This window comes from Cibotium barometz, chromosome 32, assembly GCF_041138505.1.
Source record: "Cibotium barometz isolate CiBa-2024 chromosome 32, ASM4113850v1, whole genome shotgun sequence".
In the NCBI taxonomy this organism is placed as follows: domain Eukaryota; kingdom Viridiplantae; phylum Streptophyta; class Polypodiopsida; order Cyatheales; family Cibotiaceae; genus Cibotium; species Cibotium barometz.
In genome coordinates this window covers 38,491,414-38,499,930 of record NC_141077.1, presented here as the reverse complement: position 1 = coordinate 38,499,930, position 8,517 = coordinate 38,491,414, and positions in this window count along the sequence as shown.

Below are 8,517 nucleotides of genomic sequence, written 5' to 3'. Positions count from 1 at the left end.
GCCCACCAATCTCTAAAGAAGAGGTTGGCATATTGCAAGGAGATCTCTTCCTCCTTCTTGATCTGTACTCTAAGGCTACATACCTCATCTTGAGCTGTGGGATCCTTCTTACTGGCTAGGTCTTCCAAGTCCTTTAGTTTCAGATACAGCCGTTCTTTTCTTAGGTTCCTAACTCTAGTCACTTCCTAGTGCAAATCAGTAAGGATTGGGAGGACTTGATTGCCAGGCTCAGACTTCTTTGATAGAGGTCTCACTCTAGCTAAGGCTCCAAGCCTTAGTTGGAGTGAGACCTCTATCAAAGAAGTCTCCCCATATATTTTTTCTCTTCCTAAACCATAGGAAGTTGGAACAAAGTATGATTAGTATGGAACCAATGATTAAAGACCTTCTTATCATAGTTGTCCATTAAGAGTGTGATGGGATAGTGGTCAGATAGGCATGTGGAGAAATATGTTTTACATTCAGTTCTCACAAAGGAATTACATAGGCTCTTGCTGACATACCCTCTGTCCAGTCTAGCCTTCCTGGCTAGTTCCCCCACCGTGTAATTTTGCCGGGTAAATTCTCCCACATTATCCGGGTCACACATATCAAAGTGGTCTATAGTGATGGCACATTTTTGCTAAGGCAAATTGATGGCATAATCAATCCGAAGGCTATTAATGGATACCGAGTCAAGCTGTATTTTGGGCAAATGCTACCGTATGCATTTAAGGAGGAAGAATCTACCCACACAAAAGTTTCCAACCAACACGTCATCGGCAACCCATGGGACTAAATGACACATTATGAATCAGGAGGGATCTAAGGCTGAAAAGAGGCATCGCGATCTTGCCTAATCTAGACCGTCGGATTCCCATCGGGCAAGTGAACTAGGGGTGAACTCAAGTGAACTAGGGATGAACTCAAGGTGAACTAGGGGTGAACTCAGGCGGGGTGAACTCAAGGTGAACTAGGGGTGAACTCAAGGTGAACTAGGGGAGAACTCAAGGTGAACTAGGGGTGAACTCAGGCGGGGTGAACTAGGGGTGAACTCATCAGGGTATACCATGGGGATTTTTGGGACTTAGAAAATTTTGGAGGGGTTGAGCTCAATGCTTCGAACTTGGAACCATCCGCTCAAGCTTTCAACATCTAACCACTATGCTATACTTTCCACAGCAGGTTGTGGGTGGAGCGTGTTTTTAAATTTAAATCTTGATATTTTGGTCCCTAGTTTGCTTTCTTATCAAAAAATGTTTCCTAATTCACTTTCTTGTCGGAAAAGGTCTCCCTAGTTCACCCTAGTTCACCCCTAGTCACCTTGTGAGTTCACCCCCCTAGTTTATCCCCGAGTTTACGCACAGTTGACTCATAGTTCACTTGGGAATCCAATGGTGTTGATCAATCCAGATTGTGATGCCTCTTTCTAACCATAGATCCCTCCTGATTCATGATGTGTCACTTAGTCATGAGGATCGGCAACCATGACAACTAACACCGATGTGGCTAAGCCACCATTGAAAATTCACAACCACCTAATAATTTCATATTTACTGGGGATTTTTCTTTGATTTTGGGTGTGCATTTTGATAAATTTTCATCGTTAATAATTTTACGGCACATTTACTGCATATCTACATTGCATATCTACATAGTTTTTGAGTGCCACATGTCGTTCATGCACACACAATGAGATTTTTTGCACTTTTGCTAAAACAAAGAGGGGAAATTTTTATCATTTACTAAGTTGAGCACCTTCTCTCTCATGCACACACTCTCTTCAATCGCTCTTACTTACAGCTCAACCGATGTCTCTGTTTCTCTATTGTTTTTTGCATTTCTACTTTGTGTTTCAACAGTCAGCAGTCACGCAGAGCAGACATCACGATCAAAGCAAGTATGAGTCAATAATGTGGTGAAGCTAGTTTGCTACCAGATTGCATCTGCCAATGATGCAGATATATAATTTTAAAGCATTCAAGAAGGCAAATGTGCCAAGTACAAAGGAAAATGCCAAGAGCAGCTAGCTCGGTGAAGGGTTAACCATGCTACTATTGGAGGAAAATTACAATAAGCAAGGTAAAATGCACCAGTTGGATCAGTTAGAATATCATCAACAAAGGGAGTCAAAGCTACAAACTTCCCTCCATCCAGAAATATAGTTGGAACCCCACCGCCCATGTATGGGTAGGGGAGATTGCCTACCCATGAATTATGGGTTGTGGATACCCCCACCACATCAGCATGGGCAGGCAGGGGTATGGCGATGTGTAATGGGACTTAGTGCAGTTGCATGAAATAGAGGTGCCTATTCCTACTAAATATGTCTACTAAATACATACCCCATGTGTATGTATTGCAAGTATTGTATATGGGCATGGGACTAAAGGTGTGCACCATGCATCCTATCTTTGTGGCACCCCGAGATGAGGGTTTTGTGTTTAGACTTTGGGCCCATAAACAATTGGAAAGTAGATGATGCCCAACATGGGAATGAGAGACTTACCAATCCACACTGGTTTCCAAGATACCACCAATCTCATAGAAGGATATCATGAAGTGTGCCCATTTTTTTCTGTTTTGTTAGTATCTCGTTTCTCTTTCTTTTCCTTATGAATTTGATAGAGCATGTCTTGGGTGAGAGGTCCATTGTAGCGTTTTAGCTTGCCACTATCATTCCATCTCAGTTCCATATAGGGTCTCTATCTTTATTGCGAATTGAGGGAGAAATTTGCGTGACTATTTAGGGACCTTGGCCTTTGTACTTGAGTTTCCATTTGGTGTTCTTGACATTGTACATGAGTATGATGTCTCATACCTATATGCACTTGTCCTTTACTTGGTAGTCAAACTACTACTACTTTTTTGTGCTGTGTTTTTTCATCCATCAATCTATATGAAAATCACAATCTTTGCTCACGTAGTTGCTCTAAAGTAGGGGTTTCTAGCTAGGGTTAGGAGGCTGGAGGTAGTGGGGTTACGCGGTAGATAGGGTGAATTAGAGAGTGAGGAGGGAGAAATATAGGCAACTAACCTCTCTATGAGAGAGGGTGATGTTACACCTTGCTACAATTCAAAGGCTTAGAACCAAGAGTTCCATTGGCATGACTACATTAATTTTGAATACAGGTTGAAAAGGTGACATCCACCTTATATGCACTTACAGGGATGCCCATAGAGCAAAGTGCAACTTGTGCTACTCCACATCACTTCTAGATGCCTCTACTGTCATGAGAATAGTGCACGTTGTTTTGTTTGTGCTCTTGGCGCTTGGCCGTTCGTTCACTTGTGGTGGGTAGTGGGATGTGGACTTTTTGTGCACCATAAGGAACTCTTTGAGCAAGAACTCTGCTATTTCATTTACAAAATGCTTACCATGACTACTTACTATTTCTACTGGGTAACTTAAATGAGTAATCACATTATCATAAATGATTCTCATAAACTTCGTGCTAGATCTCACGTCAATATTTTGCATATCTTTTGCCCTAACACACTTTGTGAAGTAATTAATATGGCAACTATGATGAAGCGTGCATGGGTTTCCTTCATGAAGTAATCAGTGGTGATGACTATGATGAAGCATACATGGGTTCCCTTCATAAAGTAATCGCAGTGGGTGACAATGACTATGATGAAGCATGCACAGGTTTCCTTAGCATTTGGGCTAAGGGGACCCATGAAGTCTAAGCCTAGGCGATTCTTCTCTTGGACCATGGTAAACCTTTGGCATTAATTACGACGCTCGATAAACTCCTCTACGTCTCCAAGGAGCGTAGGCCACCATAGTCCGTCTCGCAGAACCTTGCAGCAATTATGTCTTGTGGCAAAGTGTCCTCCGTCTATGCCAAGATGGGCTTGCTCAAGAACGGTGACAAAGTCATCTTCATGAATGTATTTCCTCATGACATTGTTTCTTGACTATTCTCTTGTAAAATATTCCCACTATCTAAGAAGCTGCCTTCCTGATAAGGCATCTCACTTTGCCCTTATTAATGGGATAACCAATTGGAAATCCATTGGCCAAGAAGTGGGCAATGTCTTCACTCTGTTTTGGTATGTGCCAATTAATGTGGAACAATGGAGTGTTAGCAAGATCATCTTCTACTCCTAGAGGGGGTTCTTTGGAAAGGTGATCGGCACGGACGTGCATGGATCCCTTTCACACACGATGATAGTTAAATTGAACTCTAAAAGAATGAGCAACCATTTGGTGATGTACCCCGAGGTACAAGGCTTTTTTACTAAATAAAGTAGTGCTTGAAGATCAAGACTCAGACTTCTTAGCCAGACTTCTTAGCCAGGAGAAAATGATTGTGCTTTTTTCCAACACAAAGTATACCATGGCTAACCCCTCTCTCAGTGGTTATATGATTGCATGCAACATCAGTGAGTTGGCACGGTTAGCAAAGGTCACAAGGAAGTCCATGTTGTGCTCTCTCGACTATAATAACACACAAACAATAGCGAAAGATGAAGCATTGATATGCACATGGAAAATTAGATCACATTTGGGATCTCAAGATGGGTGCACTCACTAATGCCTTCTTTAGTTTTTCATATGCCCACTGGCATTCATCTCTCCGACTTTAAAAAACTCAGTAGTTTATATAAGGGTTTGGCATATATACAGGGGATACAAGAAGATGAATCTTTTATATAATACTCTACTCGGCCATTGAATCTATGTACCCCCTTCTTGTAGTTTGCTGGGGGTGGTGGCAATTCAAAGATCATCAGGTCTTATTCTCATCTTTGGAGATGTCATCGTTCTAAGAGATAATGTATCTAAGGATGTCACTGTGTTGAACCTAGATTTGATATTTGAGCGGGTTCCAACGAGATACAATTAGCTCTAGAACCTTTTGAAGGAGATCCTTGAAGGCTATACACATCAAGAATTAGAAGATGGCAGGGGCAATGGTCAAGCCCAATGGTATGAGGTGATAATTGTAAGTTTCCCACTTTGTAGCAAATGCTGGCTTATATTTTGATTAGCTAGGTCAATTGTCAATTGGTTGTAAACCTACGAAGCCATCCAAGAAGCTGTAAGATTTTGCTTTGGTACAATGAGCATATAGTTGCTCTAATTGAAGTAGGTACGCAAGAAAAACACACAAGAGAGCAAGAGAGTAGAGAAGAAGAGAACTCTATTAGTTACGTAAGAGAATGAATGGTGAGAATACAAAAAATGACCCTTATCTTGGTCCCCAACCTTCACACCTTGGGTGGCCATACTTAAAAAATAGGTCCATGGCTATCCAGGGCCTCTTAAGCTTGTGCAAACACTTAATCTAAGAATGAAATCTCCATAATTAATCCCATGGTGTGCCTTTCATAGACAAGAAGAGATCGCACACGTAAAATATGCAATGTTAGCCTTTTTAATGTCAATGGCCAAATGAAGTGATGCTTGCCAATGGATGGCGCCAACACTGGAGAGGTGTCCAATGAGGGTTAACATCCCTCCTTCCTGAAGCAGATGCCATCCTCGAAATATATCGATGAAGATTGGTAGAGGCTATTGCTGTGAATGCATGAAATGTCAAAGGTCTAGGAAGGTCTACAAGGCAACATGTGACCATGAGTAAGGTGGTCTTCTGGAAAATAATTGAATTTAAGCATAACATAACCACTAATCAAGAAGTGAGGATAGATTTTATGACTGGTCAAATTTTCTAGTTAAGACAAGGGTAATATTAAGGTTGGTCCAAATTCGATCTAAACTAAGATGGAGGAAAAAGCATGCCTCGGGTTATGACCTTAGTATATCGACACACTATCACTTTGGTGAAAACATCTCTAGCTATTATCTAACCTCATAAATGAAACTGCTAAGTGATTTCATTTTGATTCTAAAAACATAAAAGTAGGGCATCACCTTGCAAAGACCCAAGTAATGGTCTAGAGACCTCATACAAGAGTATCTAAGAACTGCTAAGGACCTCCACAGCGATGGTTTTTTTTAACTCTTTATTGATTAGTTAAAGTAATGATATTAGCATAAGTCCCCCCTTCCTACTTTCTATCATATCTTGATGTCGCAGAGCAGGAAGGTATTGTACATTTTTTGTAACTATCCCTTCTAACTTTGCTATTACATAAGCCTTTATGGGAAAGATTGAAGGGAACATAGAGGAGCACATAGCACCTCTATGAACATCCATTCAATTGCCTAGCCCTTATGGTAAAGTGCTTTATAATTACTTGATATGGGGGCTAGTCACAATCTAATTTCCTTCCATGCATGGAACCAATTGGGAAAACCCCAACTTGTAAATACCTCCTTAAAGGTGAATGATGTCCATGGTAGAAATACCAAGGTTCCTGGGCTATTACACTATGATGGCAGAAAATAATTGGTGGGAGAATTCTTGGTTATGCCTGCCAGAACATTACCTGAACCAATAATACTTGGTCATGCATGGATGAAGGCTACATGATGTATGGATTGACTGGTTGACAGGGTGCGTCTCTGTGGGTAAAACCAAAACTGAACAATCTACTCATAAACCCCTGCCACCTCTCACTCTATTATCGGGGGTCACAAAGAGGAGGAAGCTTCAACATCCACAAAATATATGGAAATCCCCTCCACTTTAGCATCCAATATTAAAAAATTTCTTGATTCTTCTACCTCCTATATAACAAAAGAATCAATAGATACGATGAGCTACAAAGTGGGAACCCAAATCTACCTTGAAATGGGTTCCTAAGATTTCTCCATCCATACCACCTCAACTGACCAAGAAAAGAGGACCTCAACACAAGAATCGGCACAGGAAGGGCCAAGTTGTAAGTCACTCTAAAATGGATCCCCAAATGCTTATTAAAAGCTCAAGAATCGGCACAGGAAGGGCCAAGTTATAAGTCACTCTAAAATGGATCCCCAAACGCTTATTAAAAGCTCAAGGCTACGACGAGGGTAACCAATGTATTTGGATACCAAAACATAAAAGTATATCAATAGTTTCATTGCCACCACTTACAAATTTTTGAATCTCCTCAATAACTCAAATGCCAATAGAGAAAAAGCTCTTGTAAAAGAACCTTCACCACCAACGTCCACAAAAGTATGGTGGATACCAAAGAGAAACCCTATCACACGAGACATGGTGATTAATGATGAAGCCTCTACATCACTAAAGGTTACAAAACCATTGTTGGTGGCTATCCAAGCCCTAACCCCATTGGTTTCCCTAGAGCGACCCACTAAGCAAGTGTCAACTCCATTGCTCATCAAAATTGGCAAAATCATAACCTCCATACGATCTTATGAGAGCCCTTTGCTGCCATTAAAGCTAGAAGTTGACATGCCAGAACAAGTAACAAAGGGTGCTCCTAGCCAACAAACACTGATTGGCTTAAGGAGGTATCTACGAGTTAAGGTTTTCCCAATTGGTTCCATGTATTGAAGGAAATTAGATTGTGACTAGCCCCTGTATCAATGCATTATAAAGAACTTTACCATAAGGGTTAGGGAATTGAATGAATGTTCATAGAAGTGCTATGTGCTCCTCTGTGTTCCCTTCAAGCTCTCCCACAAAGGCTTGTGTAGTAGGTCTAAGGTTTGCTTCTCGATGTTGTTGATGTTTGGCTCATCTTTCTCTTGCCTCCTCTTGGGCTTAGATCTTATTTTGAGTGACCTTTTCCTTGGCAGCTTTCTTGTCATGAGAAGCATGTAAGGATTCTTTGGTAAGAGGTCCATAGTATTTTTTAAACTTACTACCATTAAGGAAACCAACAATTTCAGCTCCATCAAGAGTTTCAACACATATAGTACCTTGTGGAGTAACTTCACAAACCCTAAATGGTCCCTTTCCAGTATATTTAAGCCTTTTCTTTTCACTTTGGATCCCATACATAAGTACAAGATCTCCTACACCTCGATCTCCTTGTCCTTGAGATTTATGTCCAACCACTTCTTTCTCCTTGTCCATGTTTTGCACTACAATTTGGCTGATGGTTATTTGTTTTAAAACAAATGACCATCAGCTGATTCATTACCATCAATATTTTCACTTATGGCTACCCTTAAGCTAAGAATCATGAACCCTCGAGGAATTACTGCCTCAAGTCCGTACACATCTTAAAAGGTGTGCAATCAATATTTTCACTTATGGCTACCCTTAAGCTAAGAATCATGAACCCTCGAGGAATTACTGCCTCAAGTCCGTACACATCTTAAAAGGTGTGCAATCAATTACAACTTTGTATGATGTGTGGTAGGCTCGTAAAGCTATTGTGAGCTTAGATTCCCAATCAGTGCATCGAGCTTCAAGAGTCTTTGTCCTCAATATTGAAATAAGAACCGTGTTGGCACTCTGTGTTGTTTGGCCATTTGCATGTGGGTAATATGGCGTTGACTTACGGTGAGCGATCATGAATGTGTTAGTGAGATTTTTTATTACATCAGTGATAAAATGCTTACCTTGATCACTCATTGGCTCAAATGGACATCCAAAGCATGTAATGATGTTCTCATAGAGAAACTTAGCAGTGGCATCTATTTTTCATGAAGCTCTTGCTTTAGCC